At 38.9% G+C, this 20907-nt stretch overlaps 1 long non-coding RNA gene across 1 annotated transcript in view; it reads left to right on the forward strand.

Annotated features, from left to right (window-relative positions):
- Positions 1-2543: 2543 nt before the first annotated feature.
- Positions 2544-20907, forward strand: part of LOC136306322 (uncharacterized) — a 70971-nt gene continuing 52607 nt past the window's right edge. Inside the window, exons 1-2 of the long non-coding RNA XR_010725631.1 lie at positions 2544-2687; positions 4030-4240. This is a non-coding gene — a long non-coding RNA (uncharacterized lncRNA). The remainder of the gene's footprint in view (positions 2688-4029; positions 4241-20907) is intronic.

The raw sequence follows: 20907 nt of genomic DNA on the forward strand, positions 1-20907 counted from the left end.
CCACCAGGGGGCGATGCTCTGCCCATCCTGGGCGTCGCCATGTTGGCGACCAGAGCCACTCCAGCGCCTGAGGCAGAGGCCACAGAGCCATCCCCAGCGCCCGGGCCATCTTTGCTCCAATGGAGCCTTGGTTGCGGGAGGGGAAGAGAGAGACAGAGAGGAAAGCGCGTCGGAGGGGTGGAGAAGCAAATGGGCACTTCTCCTGTGTGCCCTGGCGGGAATAGAACCCGGGGTCCTCTGCACGCTAGGCCGACGCTCTACCACTGAGCCAACCAGCCAGGGCCATTTCTTTTTATTTTAAAAGAAGTTAAAGCATTTTTATGGACTTATAAAAGAATTTATTCTAAAATTACTGTGCCTACTGGGCCTATACATGTCAGCTCTGATTAGAGTAAGATTTTTAATTACTTAGGCTCTATCTCTATATCTCTGAGAAAAGTATAGTATTTGAATTGATTTAGGCCAATTTGAATTGATGTAGGGGTCCCCAAACTTTTTACACAGGGGGCCAGTTCACACTGTCCCTCAGACCATCGGAGGGCTGAACTATAAAAAAAACAAACTATGAACAAATCCCTATGCACACTGCACATATCTTATTTTAAAGTAAAAAAACAAAATGGGAACAAATACAATATTTAAAATAAAGAACAAGTAAATTTAAATCAACAAACTGACCAGTATTTCAATGGGATCTATGGGCCTGCTTTTGGCTAATGAGATGGTCAATGTGCTTCTCTCACTGACCACCAATGAAAGAGGTGCCCCTTCTGGAAGTGCGGTGGGGGCAGGATAAATGGCCTCAGGGCGCCACATGCTGCCCGCAGGCCATAGTTTGGGGACCCCTAATGTAGGCATTTGGTTGTTAAAAATCAGATCTTGTCCTATAACATGTATAGTTACATGTGCAAATATTAGCTAAATTTTATAAATGTATGTATAACTCTATATACTTATATCCATTTATATTATATTCCATTGGAAGTCACAGCTGACAAATATTGTCAATTCACATAACCCATATATTTTTACTCAGCATTCTGTTCACAATCATTTTCTGTCTGTTCTGAGGGTCCCATGATGGATCCTAGACTCTCCTAGATGCTATCCTGCCTTATGACAAATAATATTGTGTTTTTAGCACTTGGTTTCTGTACTTGTCTATTTCTCTTCTGTGAGCATTAATGGTTGTTTTTTTAAATAAGACATATTTGTGAAATATTTATGTTTCCATTAATTCTTTCTAAATGTACATTTTGTTGATGAGATCATAGCTTGACTCCTGTAAAGAATATTGTGGTGCCCTGGCCGGTTGGCTCATGGTGGAGTGTCGGCCTGGCGTGCAGGAGTCCCGGGTTCGATTCCCGGCCAGGGCACACAGGAGAAGCGCCCATCTGCTTCTCCACCCCTCCCCCTCTCCTTCCTCTCTATCTCTCTCTATTCCCCTCCCTCAGCCGAGGCTCCATTGGACCAAAGTTGGCCCAGGCACTGAGGATGGCTCCATGGCCTCTGCCTCGGGTGCTAGAGTGGCTCTGGTTGCAGCAGAGCAATGGCATCGCCCCCTGGTGGGCGTGCCGGGTGGATCCCAGTTGGGCACATGCAGGAGTCTGTCTGACTGCCTCCCCGTTTCCAACCTCAGAAAAATACAAAAAAAAAAAAAAGAGAGAGAGAGAGTATTGTGGTACCATAGAGGTTTCTGCAAAATCAAATAGAAGAAACAGTGCCACATGGAGGTGCAATATTAATTTTAAAAACTAAAAACTATAAATATTAGTCTTCTAATTGAATGTTATTCAAATAATCTGTAAGGATCATTGTAAGAGAAAAAATATTAATGTCCAAGGATGACCAAAAATTATTTTTTTCCGACAACCTGTTTCTTAAAATTAACACATGTCCATGGTTCTCACAATCATCATATTTGAGTGTAAAGAGGACCTAGCAGAGTCGTGCCTTTCGATGAAATGAGTCCTTTTCCCTTACTGTTTCGCTGCTTCTCTTGTGCAAGGCTTTCATGACAGAGCACCAGGTCACGGTCTACTCCTTTCCATCCCCAATGTATCAATATATATCAAAGCATTAAAAATGATTCCGAATAGACCACACTGTTACTACTGAGAAATCATGTAGATACTTTCAGAAGTGCTTACAATTTGGCTTCTGCAAATGTAGAATGCCTAGGTGCTGGGGTGCTCAGTGGTAAACAAAATAGCAAGAAAGAGCCTTGTCTTTATAAAACTTAACATGGTACAGATGTCAGTTTAGTTTTGGCTAAAAGTAAATTCCAAAGGTCTGGAAGCTGGCAGAGAAGCAGGAGAGAGTATCTGAAAGAAGAACTAAATCTGCATTGGGAATTAGTGTGATTGAAACAACTCTAGGTGCGTGTTGGTTAACCCCAGCAATCTGACCCAGGTAACCTAGGAATTTCTCTCATTGTGACACCTGGGTTTAGTGGCCTTTGACCGTGGGGAGCCCATGGCTTCCAGGAAATTGTGCAAAAACCGGTTGGGATCATTGCAGCTTACTACTGAACCCAAAAGACAATGATTTCAATGACAAAGGAATATCCAAACCAGATAAATAACTCATACCTTTCTTTTTTCAGTGTGAAGCTCATTCGCAAAGAGACCTCTGCTAAAATTGGCAGGGAAAATGGTGCAGAAGCCTGTACAGAGAATTTGGAAAAGGTGAGTTGATTTTTCTCAATTAAAACTCTTCATTTATCATGAAACTAGTAAGAAAGACTCAGAAAAATCAACTTATCTGATGGAATTGCATTAACCATTTTCTTGCAACTATTTAAAATGGTTCTTTCATGCACTTGACTTTTCAATGATAGAAAAAAGAGCAGCAATGGCAATTTTTCTTAATAACTGAAAATGTGGAGCAAAACAGAAAACTTAATAAAGATTATTCATTTCTCAGAAAAGAGCACAACAAATATTCTTTTATTCTTTCTTAATTTTTTGTGTTACTAATTGTTTTTAGGGATTTTAAAAAGCCTCTGGGGATTATGGGCCCCAGGAAAACACGGGTCTGCTCAGACCCTAGGGATAGTGTTCCTAGAGATCAAGGTGAAGCTGCAGGTCTAGCTGACTTATCTTAAAAGTCACACCATATCATTGGTGTCTCACCCTATTTGTTAATCGAGTCACTAATATCAACTCAGATTAAAGAGGAAGAGAATTAGATTCCCCCTTTCAATGGAAGGAGTAGCAAAATATTCTCAGCCATCTTTAAATTGCCACAATAGGTCTGACTTCCCCATGTTGCAGACAGAGGTGTTTTGAAAGGATATCAATTTTGAGTAAATGTAATTAACTCAAAAACTCAAAAGCTGATGTTCAGGACTTTGGGAAAGCTGTAAGTCAAGCCCTTTGTTAGAGACCTGCTAACTTGCTCTGGGCGTCTCTAGTAAAAAGTACCATTAGTGGTCTGCTTCAAACTTCTCAGGAAAAAGCCTTTTAATCCCTATCTACTTTATATAAGGGCTAGAAAAAGAAAAACCCAAATTCTCAAGTAGATTAGTAAATATTCACAGGTCCTATGAAAAGGGGGAGGGGGTGTTCATTGCAAATACTTTGCACTACGTGTTTTCTGTCATCTGTATCAACACAATTTCATATCGCAAGCTTGGTTATGGTATTACTGAGTAAAGGAGGGCCACTTTAAAACAAATGTGTTGCCACAGACTGGCTTTCAGAAAGCAGATTCTGGTGAGAAATTTGAGAGATCTGTTGTACGACATATATGCATCTAGTTAACACTACTGTACTGTATTTTTCAACATGGTTGAGGAGGTAAATTTTAGTTCATGTGCTTTTTGCCACAATGAAAAAAATAGGAAGCAGATTCTGGGATGATTTTTGGAGTTCAAGACATTTATTAAGGATCAAAACCTATGAAAAGAAATGGGAAGAAGCAGAATTGGTCACAAGTGAACAAGAGTCGAATTCCTTATGCAAGCCCTACCTTAGACTTAATCCAGCAAGACAAGCCCTACAACAAATATTGTTGTCCTGCTTACAGCTGAATGGTGCACTTTGCATTCTCACTAAGCCACTGGATGCAAAGGAGACCTGAAGATGGCAGCGGAGTAGGCAGATGCACAGACTCCCAGCTCACACCACCGAACTGGATTATAAACTAACTCATGAACAATCAGCGTGATAAACCAAATCTGGACTACAAGAACAGCTTTCAAAAACTAAGGAGGAAAGAAGAAGCCACAACAAACCTGGTAAGGAGCTCCTGAATCTCCCCTGCTTACAGGAACAGAGTGGAGGGGGGGGTGAGGCTGGGCTCTCACTCCAAGGAAAAGAGCAGTAAATACTGTTCACAGCCACTTGCCTGGCGACGAGGGAACAAGGTGTGTTGAAAGGGCCCGCTTGCCTTCCAAAAAGAAAGGAGAGAGAGAGAGACGGATGGTGAGGGGAAGAGGAATAGAGGTGATGACATAAAAAGCTGACTCATTCGGTGCTGGAGGCGGCCATAACTGGGGGAGGGGCTGATCCTTCCACAAAGCAAAATACAAAAGTACTTCCAGGCCACAGAGATACAGACATCTCTCCAGCTCCAATCAGTGCAACAAGACACATTTGAAAACAAGAAGTGGGGAGGAGGGGCAGTAACTCAGGTCTCCATGGAGATCTGAGATACACTTCTCCCTACTGAAGCTGAGAAAGCAACCCGCCCCCAGTGAGATTAACTGGCAGAAGAGGACTTCAGAGCCTCAGGTCACACCCACCGCATTCCTGGATACAGTTTCAAATAAGCCCCCTGATGAGATCAGCAACAAGACAATCACCTGTTAAGAAAACAAACAAATCAAGACTTCAAAGCAGCCCAAGTCCTAAAGTGGATTACAAATCATAGCCGATGCCAACCCAAGAAGACCTAGAAACAACACAAGTGAAAACTGGAGGCAGACAACACCAAGCCTAGACTCAACCAGCTCTACAAAGAAAACACCCAGACATCCAGACACAATGAGAAGACAAAGAAGTGCAATCCAAATGAAACCACAAGAGAGACCTTCAGGAGATGAACTGAGTGATAAGGAAATAATCAAACTTCCGGATGCGGAGTTTAAAATAATGATTGTAAGGATACTTAGGGATCTTAGAACAACAATGGATGGTCATCATGAACACCTAAATAAAGAAATAGCAAGTATAAAAAAGGATATTGAAGTATTAAAAAAGAATCAGTCGGAGATGACAAATATAATATCAGAAATGAAGACCACAATGGAAGGAATTAAAAACAGGATGGATAGAGCTGAGGATTGAATCAGAGAGTTGGAGGACAACTGGAATGAAGGCATGAAAGCAGAGAAGAAGAAATAAAAGAGACTCAAAAAGTCTGAGGAGGCCCTGGCCGGTTGGCTCAGCAGTAGAGCGTCAGCCTGGCGTGCGGGGGACCCGGGTTCGATTCCTGGCCAGGGCACATAGGAGAAGTGCTCATTTGCTTCTCCACCCCCCCCCCTCCTTCCTTTCTGTCTCTCTTCCCCTCCCGCAGCCAAGGCTCCATTAGAGCAAAGATGGCCCGGGCACTGGGGACGGCTCCTTGGCCTCTGCCCCAGGTGCTAGAGTGGCTCTGGTTGCCGCAGAACGACCCCCCAGAGGGGCAGAGCATCGTCCCCTGGTGGGCAGAGCGACACCTCTGGTGGGCGTGCCGGGTGGATCCCGGTTGGGCGCATGCGGGAGTCTGTCTGACTGTCTCTCCCTGTTTCCAGCTTCAGAAAAATACAAAAAAAAAAGTCTGAGGAAACTCTTAGAGAGCTCTGTGACAACATAAAGAGAAATAACATCCACATCAAAGGGGTTCCTGAAGAATAAGAGAAAGAACAAGGGATAGAGTCTTTAGTCAATCATATCATAGCTGAAAACTTCCCTAAATTAATGCAGGAGAAACTCTCACAAATTCAAGAAGCACAGAGAACTCCACTAAAAAGAAACCCAAAGAAACCTACACCAAGACACATCATAATTAAAATACTAAAGCTAAGTGATAAAGAGAAAATATTAAAGCTGTGAGAGAAAAAAAGGCTATCACCTACAAAGGAGCCCCCATAAGGATGACATCACACTTCTCAACAGAAACACTTGAAGCCAGAAGGGAATGGCAAGAAATATTCAAAGGAATGCAGAACAAGAACATACATCCAAGACCACTTTATCCAGCAAGGCTATAATTTAAAATTGAAGGAGAAATAAAAAGTTTCCCAGACAAAAAAAAGCTCAAGGAATTCATTACAACCAAACCAATGCTGCAGGAAATGTTAAGGGGCATGGTGTGAACAGATCAAAGTGGGAAAAGAATATAGCAAAAGAGGATTACAGCTTTAAAGAATAAAATGGCAATAAACAACTACATATCAATAATAACCTTAAATGTAAATGGATTAAATGATCCAATCAAAAGACATAGGGTAGCTGCATGGATAAGAAAACAGGACCTGTACATATGCTGTCTACAAGAGACACACCTTAAAACAAAAGATGCAGAAAAAGCATCTTTTCACTTCACAAGTGAAAAGATGCTAGAAAAAGCTCAAATAAACAACTTAACCCTGCATCTAAAAGAACTAGAAAAAGAACAGCAAGTAAAGCCTAAATGTAGTAGAAGGAAGGAAATAATAAAGATCAGAGCAGAAATAAATGACATAGAGAGTAAAGAAACAATACAAAGCATCAATGAAACTAGGAGCTGGTTTTTTGAAAAGGTAAACAAGATTGATGAACCTTTAACTAGACTCACCAAGAAAAAGAGAGAGAGGACTCAAATAAATAAAATTAGAAATGAGAGGGGAGAAATAACAACTGACACAACAGAAATACAAAGGATCATAAGAAAATACTATGAAGAACTGTATGCCAAAAAACTAGACAACCTAGATGAAATGGACAAATTCCTTGAAACATACAATCTTCCAAAAATCAATCTGGAAGAATCAGAAAACATAAACGGACTGATTACACCAATTGAGATCAAAACAGTTATCAAAAAATTCCCAACAAAGAAAAGTCCTGGGCCAGATGGCTTCACAAGTGAATTCTACCAACTATTCAAAGAAGAACTAACTCCTATCCTTCTCAAGCTATTTCAAAAAATTGAAGAGGAAGGAAGACTTCCAAGCTCCTTTTATGAAGCAAGCATAATTCTGATTTCAAAACCAGGCAAAGACAACACAAAGAAAGAAAATTATAGGCCAATATCCCTGATGAATATAGATGCTAAAATCCTCAACAAAATATTAGCAAACCAGATCCAACAATATATGGAAAAAATCATACACCATGATCAAGTGGGATTTATTCTGGGGAGGCAAGGCTGGTACAATATTCACAAATCTATCAATGTGATTCATCACATAAACAAAAGGAAGGAGAAAAACCACATGATAATTTCAATAGATGCAGAAAAAGCATTTGATAAAATCCAGCACCCATTCATGATCAAAACTCTCTGCAAAGTGGGAATACAGGGAACATACCTCAACATGATAAAGGCCATCTATGACAAACCCACAGCCAACATCATACTCAATGGGCAAAAATTAAAAGAAATCCCCTTAAGGTCAGGAACAAGGCAGACGTGCCCCCTTTCACCACTCTTATTCAACATAGTCCTGGAAGTCCTAGCCACAGCAATCAGACAAGAAGAAAAAATAAAAGGCATTCAAGTTGGAAAAGAAGAAGTAAAGCTATCATTATTTGCAGATGATATGATATTGTATATAGAAAACCCTAAAGTCTCAGTCAAAAAAAAACAACTGGACCTGATAAATGAATTTAGCAAGGTGGCAGGATATAAAATTAATACTCAGAAATCAGAGGCATTTTTATACACCAACAATGAACAGTCAGAAAGAGAAATTAAGGAAACAATCCCCTTCACTATTACAACCAAAAAAATAAAGTACTTAGGAGTACATTTAACCAAGGAGACTAAAGACTTGTACTCTGAAAATTATAAAACATTGATAAAAGAAATCAAGGAAGATACAAACAAGTGGAAGCATATACCATGCTCATGGTTAGGAAGAATAAACATCATTAAAATGTCTTTATTATCCAAAGTAATTTATAAATTCAATGCAATACCAATTAAAATACCAATGACATACTTTAAAGATATAGATCACATATTCCAAAACCAAAAGAGAACACAAATAGCCTCAGCAATCTTAAAAAAGAAGAACAAAGGGGGAGGTATCACACTTCCTGATATCAAGCTTTACTACAAGGCCATTGTACTCAAAACAGCCTGGTACTGGCAAAAGAACAGGCACATAGATCAATGGAACAGAATGGAGAACCCAGAAGTAAACCCACAGCTCTATGGACAACTGATATTTGACAAAGGGGGTAAGGAAATACAATGGAGTAAAGACAGCCTCTTCAACAAATGGTGTTGGCAAAATTGGACAGCAACGTGCAAAAAAATGAAACTAGGTCACCAACTTACACCATTCACAAAAATAAATTCAAAATGGATAAAAGACTTAAATGTAAGACGTGAAACCATAAGCATCTTAGAAGAAAACATAGGCAGTAAGTTCTCCAACATCTATCGCAGCGATATATTTGCTGATTTATCTCCACGGGCAAGGGAAATAAAAGACAGGATAAACAAATGGGACTATATCAAACTAAAAAGCTTTTGCACAGCCAAAGACAATAAGAACAGAATAAAAAGACAAACTACACAATGGGAGAACATATTTGACAGTACGTCTGATAAGGGGTTAATAACCAAAATTCACAAAATTCATAAAGAACTTGTAAATCTCAACACCAGGAAGACAAACAATTCAATCAAAAAATGGACAAAAGAAATGAATAGACACTTCTCCAAAGAGGACATACAGATGGCCAATAGACATATGAAAAAATGCTCAACATCACTAATCATTAGAGAAATGCAAATTAAAACCACAATGAGATATCACCTCACACCAGTCAGAATGGCGCTCATCAACAAAAAACACAGAATAAGTGCTGGTGAGGATGTGGAGAAAAGGGAACCCTTCTACACTGCTGGTGGGAATGCAGACTGGTGCAGCCTCTATGGAAAACAGTATGGAGATTCCTCAAAAAATTGAAAAACGAACTGCCTTTTGACTCAGCCATCCCACTTTTAGGAATATACCCCAAGGACACCATAGAACGGTTCCAGAAGGAGAAATGCACCCCCATGTTTATAGCAGCATTGTTCACAATAGCGAAGATCTGGAAACAGCCCAAGTGTCCGTCAGAGGACGAGTGGACTAAGCCACTGGATGCAGGCTAACCCAGGAAGGATCAAGGCAGCTCCAGCAAGCTCTTAGTTGAAGGAGGGAGGTTTGGACAGTGGAACACCATTCTGCTACCATTTGTTGAGATAGAAAATACAATGACTACATAAGAGAAAAATAATGACTGCACTTTCAAAGACATTGTCTAAGATTTCTGAAGGAATAATATGAGTCACAAGATTTAATGACAGCTTCAGCACACCGAAAATAGACTCCAAGAGTATTCAGACTTCATTTTAGCTAAAAAAAATATCTGCTCTTTTGTTTTTACATATGGTACATACTCACACACAAACCCTCTTTTAACATGACATAATTAAAGGTCAAGAATAAATCACAGGAGTATTAACTATGAAGAATGTAATATAGTTAAGCTTTTTAATGTCTATACTATTGAATTTATTTATAATGTTATCAATTCTTATGGCTTTCAGGTTTTTATATTTATTTTCTGTGTTTTGTGCTTTTATAAGAACAGCATCTCTAATCCAACATATGCTATTAAGATGCAATTTGACTCTTAAAAATATTATTAAAGGGAAATCATGTTGATTCAGTTCTTAACATTTTCCTGTAATTTTACAATTTCATGTAGAACAACTTTTTCACATTTTTAACCAGGATATTTTGAGGCTTTTGAAGATCTCACTTGCTCTCAGCATGAACTTAGACAAATTTTTATTCTCTCTAAACCTCAGTCGCCTTATCTGTAAAATGGAAATATGATGTCATGTACTTCATAGGATCATTGCGAGTGCTAAATGATACAATCTGGATGATTTATGACAGTGGCTGGCACAAAGAAATCAGTCACTATGTGTAAGTGACTATCTTATGATACTGGTAACTATGTTTTCATTAGTAAAAATCATCTGTTACCATACTACACTTTTGCAACAGATATTTATTGAAAAGTAATAATTTAGGAATAGAAACCAAAAACTCTAATCCCATGGTTTTATCTCCAAGAATTTTCTAATTCTGTCACAAGGTGGCCCCAAATTCATATCTTTCCTGACTCTGCACTCATGGAAAATGAATCAAACAGCAAAGAGATACTGCAACAAAAATCCACAGTAATAATCCAAAGTGTAGATGGTCAATTTAACCAGCTGTCCATTTGGCTAGAAGAGAGAAAAGCAAGTCTCACGTATTTGAAAAAGGCAAGAAGGCTGTTAAATGTGTCCAGACATTTTTCTTCCAGCTTAGTTTCCATAGAACTGGTAAATGAATCATCCTGTTGACACTGAACACTTCAAGTAGTACATGGCCTAGCATGTTTGACTGAGAAAAACCTCTAATCTTACCTTTTCCCTCTTTTATGAATTGGTTATTTAGCAATTACTGACTTTCTGGCTTTACTTGAATACTTGCAAAAACGGTTTCAGAACCATTTCTTACCTCTTTATCCTCTCCTATGTGAAACACAGAGAAAAACAATAGATTATAAATGATGTAAGATCCTTTCAAGAAAGCCTCAGCTTAAAGATTTTAGAAGACCATGACTAATTCATTACCTCTTCCTCTTATCTCAGAATCCTTGACGTCTTAAGGCAGAGCCTCAAAAATTTCTTTCTAGGCAGAGAAAATTATTTCTAGGCTAAATGGTGTAATGCTAGGGCAATGCTTAGCAACGGATTGCAACTAACAGACAATATTTGAAAAGTGGTGAAAGAATTAATACAAGGGAACTGAGCATATAAGAACTATTATATGTAGCTAAGGGTCTTAACACTGGAGTCAGATATTCAGCATTCTGGTTTAACTTGATAATAATGTAGTTTGGATAAGCTGCTTTAAGATATTATATGTATCCCTTAGAGGTTTTATAAGAATTAAAAGAGAGAGCATGTTAAGTGTTGAACACTTTGTCTGGACCACGGTAAAGACATAATAGTACCTTTTATTACTGCTTTTACTCAAAATACAATGGGATAATGAAAAGAATTAATTTAATATCCAATGGAAAGATCCAAACGTATCCTTGCTAAGATTTCTCAACTGATTCTAACCTAAACCTCAATTCCCAGCTCTAAATGATGCTATATCTTCCATGTTTGTTTGTTTTTGGAAGGCAGAGGTAGTCAGAAGTGTGGACAGACAAACATGGCTTAGAAGAGTGCAACCTGGAATTTAATAGAAAGATCTGAGTCTATAATTTAGCCAAAAAATGTAGAAAATTATATTTTTGAGTGAGGTCATAGACTTTTGAAAGTACGTGAGATTTGATTGGATTGTGCATGCTCTCCCACATATTTGACTTTTACCTCAGAAAAAGAAACAGAAAGATGGAATTGTTACATTTAGTAATCTACAGAAGTTTTTCCTGTACCTATCTTAAAAGTTAAAGAGCAAAATTAGACAGTCCAACTGTAGTGTAAATAAACCACAATTCATAATCAAATGTGACTCGCTGAAACTCAGAATTTCCAACTTAATCTTTTACATGAATTGTTAAAATTCTATTGTTGGTTGATTTGTGGCAAGGGCTTTTGCAGTTAGCCGTCAAGACCAAAACTTTAGCTAACAATGTTAAAACTAAATGTAAGGCATATGTTTAATATTCTCCCTTCATTTTTATTTATTTATTTATTTATTTATTTATTTATTTATTTATTTTTCTTCTATTGAGTTTATTGCAGTGACACTGGTTAATAAAAACATACAGGTTTCAGGTGCGCAATTCCAGAACACGTGCTCTGTACCCTATATTGTGGGTTCACTGCCCACGTCAAGTCTGTGTCATCACCATTTTTCTCTCCTATGTCCTCTCCCACCTCCCCCTCCCCTTTGCCCCCCAAGCAATCACCACACTGTTGTCTGTGTCCATGAGTATTTTCTCTTTTTTGCTTAATCCTTCCACACCTTCCCCAGCCTTGCCTGTCTCTATTTTTCTTGTTAGTTCATTTGATCCATTAGATTTCACATATAAGTGAAATTGTTTTACTTATCTTTCTCTGACTGACTTACATCACTCAGCATAATGCTTTCCAGGTTCATCCATGCTGTCACAAAAGGTAAGATTTTCTCTCTGTATACAACCATGTAGTGCTCCACTGTGCAAATGCACTACAGCTTTCACTTCTGGAAATGTATCTGAAGAAATCCAAAATACTAATTAAAAAAATATAGGCACCCTTATGTTCTTCGCACTGTTATTTACAATAGCCAAGGTTTGGAAGCAGCCCAAATGCCCACCAATAGATGAGTGGATAAAAAGCTGTGGTACATCTCTCTGTATTTTGAGAAAGCTGTCCAGAGCTTATTTTCTAAGATACATGTTGTTAAGGCACAGTTGCTTTCATTAAAATATAGCTGTATACCTAACAGATTTCAAGGTGGATTAAAATTCAATATGTATACATGATCTTTTGAAATATATCAAAAACTAAATTGTACTTTTAATGACTAAATATTGAAACAAACTTTAACGTAAATAGTTACTTATATCCAGCCATCCATACATATGTATACATAGGTACAGAGTTAACAATGTGTGTGTACACACACAGAACCCATGCACTCTACTGCATATTTTTATACATTATTTTAACAATAATAAGTATTATTATTACTATTTAACATATTAGGGAACCAAGAGCTTGATACATTAGATTAATGATTCCCAAAATGTTGACTATGTATTATTTTATTATGAAACAATTAATACATGTGAAAGAAACATTACCACAGATGTTACATATAAAACCAAATGAAAAGTATAATGAAATAAATGTGCATGAACACATACTGTGAACATCGAAGATAGAGCTTTTATTACTATTATCAAATCTATGGGCTCTTCCACTGTTTTGCCTCTCTGCTTCAAGAGTTAATTACAACCAGAAACTTTGATTCATTCTTACAGTTAGACGTGTAGTTATTTCCCAAAACTAGCCTAGACATTAATTCACTGATAACATTTGTTTAGTTTGTGTAAAACTACATCAGTGTTTTGGCAGTCATAGATTTAATATAAACAACAGAAGCATAATTCTCGGATTTTATACTTTCTTCTCAGAATTCATCATTTGGTTTTGTGGTTTCGATATAGTACTTACATGTGATTTTCTTTATAATCCTTTACTTTGTTTTGAGTCAATCAGAAAAACTCAATTTAGCTTTACATTATAAAATAGATTTCTTAAACCTGTCCTACTATTGAGAGTAAACAAGAATAGCATAAGATGTGCTTTCTCACAAGTTTTTACCAGTTTGCTATCATGTCAGTGGGAATGTGGAAAATATCATAAACCAAAAACTTTTTTCTTCTGTTTGTTATATTTTGGAGCCAGCAGATTGCAGAAATCTCTTCAACTTTTATTATGGTTATTTTGGCAATATACCTACTATTTGCCAGGTACTGGCTACAAGCTTTATGCACATTTCATTTAATAATTTCTATCTGAATTGTTGACAGAATTGATAAGGTGACCCTTCCTTCCTCTCCCTGATTAAATATTTAGTAAGCTCCTACTAAGTGCTAAAAACTATATTCAAATCTGAGGTTTCAAATATGAAAGGGTACAATCAAGGATCTCAGAAGAACATACAATCTTAAGAGGACATGAATGTGTTTACTTTTAATTTATTTAAGAAAAACAAGTAGAATCCAAGATGTAAAGGAGTCCTAAAGGAGTGAATGTAAGCACTGTGATTGTCTGGAATTCTGCCTTATGACCCTTTGTGACAGGTAGATGTTGCCTTGAGCAGATGTCACTGGAGAGTTGAATGTTGAGCCCTTACTTGCTTTCTCTTATGTCATCCCCTATGGCCAACAACATCCATACACTGAATAATACAGGTACCCAGCACATTAATGAAGTGTGAGAGCAACTGAAGGAAAAATATGAAGTGAACCTGGTGTAGCTTCTTAGGCCAGAAAGTATAAAAGTGCTAAAAAACAGGGGAATATATAAACACAACAACAAAGGATCTAGCTTAGGGAGTAGCTCTCCTGGAGAAGGGGAGATGTGAGCAAAGATCTCAAGAATGTGAGGTATGTAGCCAAATAGATATCTGGTGGAAGAAAATTCCAAGCAGAATAAATATTCCTAAAATGGAGGCATGGTTACTGATGTTTAAAGAAAAATAAAGGGCCAGTGGGGCTGGAGTGAGCAAGGGGGAAAGCAGTCAACACTGCCACAGCATGCAAAGCCCTGTGACTATTTCTAAGAACTTAGACATTAACTCTGAATGAGAGGGGGAGCCAGTGGTGAATTCTGAACAGAGTAGAGTCCTGGTCTGGCTTATATTTTGAAAGGACCTCACTGGAAAGTGTGGTCAAGAATAGACACAGGCAAACATAAGGTTACTGGATAGGAAGCTATTGCAGTCATTCAGGTGACTGTAGATGGTGGCCCAGACCAGGAAGGTACCAGTGTAAGCAGTTAAAATTTGAGAGTAGACCCAACAAGACTTCCTGTTGTGTTGGATGTGGAGTGTGTGAGAAAAGAGAGAGCTGAGGATGACTTTTAAGTTGGTTTGTAATACTATTCCAGGTGACAGAAATATGGATAGGGCAATGGAGCTGGAGTGGTTGGCCTGAATTTAAAAGATATTGTGGAGTAATAATTGGTGATAAAACTGCCATTTTAACTTGAAGTTCAGATACTTATTAGTTTCAGGCATATTTTATACCGCCTTCACCTTTATCTCAAAACCCTCCTTATAATTAAGTGCGTCCTGCAGATAGCCCTGTACTACCCACCTGATTTTTCTTGCTCCAAACCACCCATTTCTTCTGTGAATTGTTGATGTTTTGCATAAGGATTATAGAAGATAAATATTTTGGGATATAAATACTAATGGTTTGAATGGATTGGCAATTAAGAATGAGGGAGGTTGTGTGTGCCCAATTACTTGTGTGTAGTAATATATACACTTCTCTTTCTTTTATAGCATTTTGTTTTGTGACAGAGAAACAGAGAGAGGGACAGACAGGAAGGGAGAGAGATGAGAAGTATCAATTCTTTGTTGTGACTCCTTAGTCTCCTTAGTTGTTCATTGATTGCTTTCTCAGGTATGCCTTGACCAGGCCTTGGGGGTCTACAGTAGAGCAAGTGATCCCTTCCTTGCTCAAGCCAGCAACCTTGGGCTTCAAGCCAGTGACCTTTAGGCTCAACCAGCGACCATGGGGTCATGTCTATGATCCCACTCTCAAGCCAGCGACCCCACGCTCAAGCTGATAAGCCTGCGCTCAAGGCATTGACATTGAGGTTTTGAACCTGGGTCCTCTGCATCCCAGTCTAAGGCTCCATTCACTGCACCACCGCCTGGTCAGGCTTTTACAGGTATTTTTAAGTAACTCTTTTCTCTTTCTCTTTTTTATGGTTAGGGACCAGACTTGACTGGGAACAACAGAATGAACTAATAGGGAGTTTTGCCATTTTTGTTACGAACCTGGACAAGTTACTATTCGAGTTCAGTAAGCCAAATTGCAAAGTCAGCAATCATTTAGCAGTTTTCTTTTTTTTTACCTTCCCACCTTCATTCCCAAGCATTTTCCTCCACCAGTCCTTTGTCCTTACACCCTGACACCTAGAACTTTGTCACTTTGTCATGCTCTCTGGTAGACCAGACTCTGCCTTTCAGAGCATCTACCTGTCTTTCCAGATAAAAAATCTGCCCCTGCCTCAGCTCCATCCCCACTTCAGTGCTGCAGATCAATATGGAATTGACCTGATTATAGTGCTTGAACCTAAGATAAATGAATGATCCAAAACTTTTTTCAAAGAAATTGGAAGAAAACTTGCAGAACCGAAAGTCATCTCTAATAGGATGACATGTTGGAGTTATATTTTATTACACTACCTCTTTTGTAACAACACCTTAATAATGTACAAATAGGAGGCCAGATGCACCATGAGTGCGTGTACACACACACTCTCCCACACTAAAAGTAAAATTGCAAAATAATGAGCTTTGCAGCCACACACAAACCTTTGCTCCCATACGGCTTCCCTTTCCTCTCTCCCAACCCATGCCTTCATACACAGAGCTTTAACTATGGCATGGGTTTATACATATGTTATAACACTGAGCTCTTAAATGCCATGCTTAGCCTCCTAGAAGTATCCTGTGGATCTGTGCATTGTTTAATCTGGAAGAGTGCATCCTTGTAAAATTAGAAAACAACATAGTTATTGACAAGACCGGGATCAAGTTCAGAAAGGGATATAAAGAACTAATAGGCCATTCAGTATTTTAAATGATTTTGTTTCCCTCAGAGATAGCTTACTCTCTCTGTATCAGGAGTAAATTATTACATAAAAATAAGAAAGATCATTCTTCCTTCTTTTATAGTCAAAGAATATTTCTAACTACATCAAAATAAGACAACTAATAGAAGTCTTTTAGAGTATAAACCAGTGGTCTCCAACTCTCAGGCCGTGGGCCGGTACCAGGCCGTGGGCCATTTGGTACTGGTCTGCAGAAAAAGAATAAATAACTTACATTATTTCCATTTTATTTATATTTAAGTCTGAATGATGTTTTATTTATTTATTTTTATTACATTTTTTATTATTAATTTTAATGCAGTAACATTGATAACTCAGGGTACATATGTTCAGAGAAAACATCTCCAGATTATTTTGACATTTGATTATGTTGTATACCCCTCACTCAAAGCCAAATTGTCTTCCGTCACCTTCTATCTGGTTTTCTTTGTGTCCCTCCCCTCTCCCCACCCCCTTTCTCTCCTTCCTAGCTCCCTTCCCCCCCCCCCCCCCCATTACCATCACATTCTTGTCCATGTCTCTGAGTCTCATTTTTAGGTTCCATCTATGTATGGATTCATATAGTTCTTAGTTTTTTTTTACTTACTTATTTCACTCCGTATAATGTTATCAAGATCCATCCATGTTATTGTAAATGATCCGATGTCATCATTTCTTATGGCTGAGTAGTATTCCATAGTGTATATGTACCAAAGCTTTTTAATCCACTCGTACACTGACGGACATTTGGGCTGTTTTTAGAACTTCGCTATTGTAAACAATGCTGCCATAAACATGGGGGTGCATTTCTCTTTTTGGGACAGTTCTATGGTGTCCTTGGGGTATATTCCTAAAAGTGGGTTAGCTGGGTCAAAAGGCAGTTCAATTTTTAATTTTTTGAGGAATCTCCATACTGTTTTCCATAGTGGCTGCACCAGTCTGCATTCCCACCAGCAGTGCAGGAGGGTTCCCTTTTCTCCACATCCTCGCCAGCACTTATTCTGTGTTGTTTTGTTGATGAGCGCCATTCTAACCGGTGTGAGGTGATATTTCATTGTGGTTTTAATTTGCATTTTTCTAATGATTAATGATGTTGAGCATTTTTTCATATGCCTATTGGCCATCTGTATGTCCTCTTTGGATATGTGTCTATTCATTTCTTTTGCCCATTTTTTTTAAAGAAACCTTTTTATTTTATTTTTTTACAGAGAGAGAGAGAGAGAGAGAGAGAGAGAGAGAGAGAGATAGGGAAGGACAGACAGGAACAGTGAGAGATGAGAAGCATCAATCATTAGTTTTTCGTTGTGACACCTTAGTTGTTCATTGATTGCTTTCTCATATGTGCCTTGACCCTGGGGCTACAGCAGACCCAGTAACCCTTTGTTATAGCCAGAGAACTTGGGTCCAAGCTGGTGAGCTTTGCTCAAACCAGATGAGCCTGCGCTCAAGCTGGCGACCTCGGGGTCTCGAACATGGGTCATCCGCATCTCAGTCTGACGCTCTTTTTTTTTTTTAATTTTATTTATTCATTTTTAGAGAGGAGAGAGAGTAGGAGAGAGAGAAACAGAGAGAGAGAAGGGGGGAGGAGCTGGAAGCATCAACTCCCATATGTGTCTTGACCAGGCAAGCCCAGGGTTTTGAACCGGCAACCTCAGCATTTCCAGGTCAACACTTTATCCACTGCACCACTACAGGTCAGGCCAGTCAGTCTGACGCTCTTATCCATTGCACCACTGCCTGGTCAGGCTCTTTTGCCCATTTTTTGATTGGATTCTTTGTCTTCCTGGTGTTGAGTTTTATAAGTTCTTTATAAATTTTGGTTATTGGCCCTGGCCGGTTGGCTCAGCAGTAGAGCATCGGCCTGGCGTGCGGGGGACCCGGGTTTGATTCCTGGCCAGGGTACATAGGAGAAGCGCCCATTTGCTTCTCCATCCCCCCCCCCTTCCTCTCTATCTCTCTCTTCCCCTCCCGCAGCCAAGGCTCCATTGGAGCAAAGATGGCCCGGGCGCTGGGAATGGCTCCTTGGCCTCTGCCCTGGGCGCTAGAGTGGCTCTGGTCGCGGCAGGGCAACACCCTGGAGGGGCAGAGCATCGCCCCTGGTGGGCGTGCCAGGTGGATCCCGGTCGGGCGCATGTGGGAGTCTGTCTGACTGTCTCTCCCCGTTTCCAGCTTCAGAAAAATACAAAAAAATTTTTTTTGGTTATTAAGCCCTTATCAGACGTATTGTCAAATATGTTCTCCCATTGTGTAGTTTGTCTTTTTATTCTGTTCATATTGTCTTCAGCTGTGCAAAAGCTTTTTAGTTTGATATAGTCCCATTTGTTTATCCTGTCTTTTATTTTACTTGCCTATGGAGATAAAAAGTCATCTATGACAAACCTACAGCCAACATCATACTCAATGGGCAAAAATTAAAAGCAATCCCCTTAAGATCAGGAACAAGGCAGGGGTACCTCCTTTCACCACTCTTATTCAACATAGTCCTGGAAGTCCTAGCCACAGCAATCAGACAAGAAGAAGAAAGAAAAGGCATTCAAGTTGGAAAGGAAGAAGTAAAACTATCATTATTTGCAGATGATATGATATTGTATATAGAAAACCCTAAAGTCTCAGTCAAAAAACTACTGGACTTGATAAATGAATTCAGCAAGGTGGCAGGATATAAAATTAATACTCAGAAATCAGATGCACTTTTATACACCAACAATGAACAGTCAGAAAGAGAAATTAAGGAAACAATCCCCTTCACTATTACAACCAAAAAAATAAAGTACCTCAGAGTAAATTTAACCAAGGAGATTAAAGACTTGTACTCTGAAAATTATAAAACATTGATAAAAGAAATCAAGGAAGATACAAACAAGTGGAAGCATATACCGTGCTCATGGTTAGGAAGAATAAACATCATTAAAATGTTTATATTATGATGTTTTGTTTTATGAAAAAAAAAAAAACAGATTCCCTCTGTTACATTCGTCTAAGACTCATTCTTGACGCTTGTCTAGGTCACGTGATACATTTATCAGTCACACCCTAAAGGCCGGTCTGTGAAAATATTTTCTGACATTAAACCGATTAATGGCTCAAAAAAGCTTGGGGACCACTGGTATAAACATAAGAAAGTGCAGTAGAATTAGGCCCATTCCTGATTTAAGTATCAAAGAGGCTCCCAGTGCTATTAACTTTGTTTCTCTCAGTCTGGGCTCCTGGTAACTGCTGGAGGACTTCATGAGAGATGGAGAAACTGCCGAGAGAGAGTGGGAGGTTTCTACACTGGAATTCTGAAAAGGAATCAATGGTTTCTGATTCACAGTTCAGTGTTTTCTAAAGAAAAATCATGTTTAAATGTTTAATTAATAACCAAATATCTCTAGACACAACTAATCACAAAGATTGTGAGGAAAGAAGTCATTTGGAAAAAAACATACCAAAACTGTAACCTTTTGAGCAAGTGTTAAACCACCTCAGAATTCTGGTTTGTTTACTGTACTGTAAAACTAAAGGAAGTGAGGGGGCAGAGCATTGTAGACCCCGTTATTGCCATCCTGAGACTAAATGAAGGTGGATGTTTTGGAGTAACTGGATATTTCCTGAAAGAGGAGACAACATAGGACCAAAGAAATGCAAACCAAAGAACTTGAAAGGGGGCCATAGGATAATGGAAAGCGAAATGATTTCACAATCTATGGAACACCCAGAGAGAAAAGTACTTCTGTAGCCAAAAATATTTTTTGCCAACCTTAAAAAACAAAAAAAGAATTGCCATAATTTTTGCTCTTTTAAAATCAGAACCCAATACAAGACCTTGTGAGCTGGTCATTTATTTGCAAAGGGACCCGGGACACCAGAGTGAGGAGGTGAAGAGAAGGGTGAAAAGCATTTCAGGTAAAGCGTGCCTCATGGAGTCACTGTTGTAAATAACGAATCTCTAGTTCTTGGGAACATCTAGTAAGCACACAGACTGCCTCCTAGAATTGTTTGCCTTAAAGACCTGGAGTCTGGGATGTGTAACCATCAGTTCATTTCACCGAAATGTTGGATCCCAGGAGCATTGATTGACTCCCACTCCTTGTAGCTGTCTTCACACAATAGTCACGCAGACTCTTATTACCTCGGGGAAAGTTCTGAAAGCAAAAGGCTGAAAGATTCTTGCTCTTGAGCAAGGTGGATCTAAGATTGTATGGAGTGCTTCCTCACAGTTGTGACTGAAATCATAGATAAGTTTGGGGTATGTGATGTGCAGAACAATAAATAAATGTCAGAGGCTTCCCCTTGCACCACTCAGAGATTCACTAGAATGCCATGTGAGTTCACTTGGTCACTGAGTCTTAGTAGGACAAGCCACACTCCCTACTGCTGCCACTAGCCCTAGGCCAGCATTGGTAT

The sequence above is a fragment of the Saccopteryx bilineata genome, chromosome 5 (genome assembly GCF_036850765.1).
Source record: "Saccopteryx bilineata isolate mSacBil1 chromosome 5, mSacBil1_pri_phased_curated, whole genome shotgun sequence".
Classification (NCBI taxonomy): Eukaryota; Metazoa; Chordata; class Mammalia; order Chiroptera; family Emballonuridae; genus Saccopteryx; species Saccopteryx bilineata.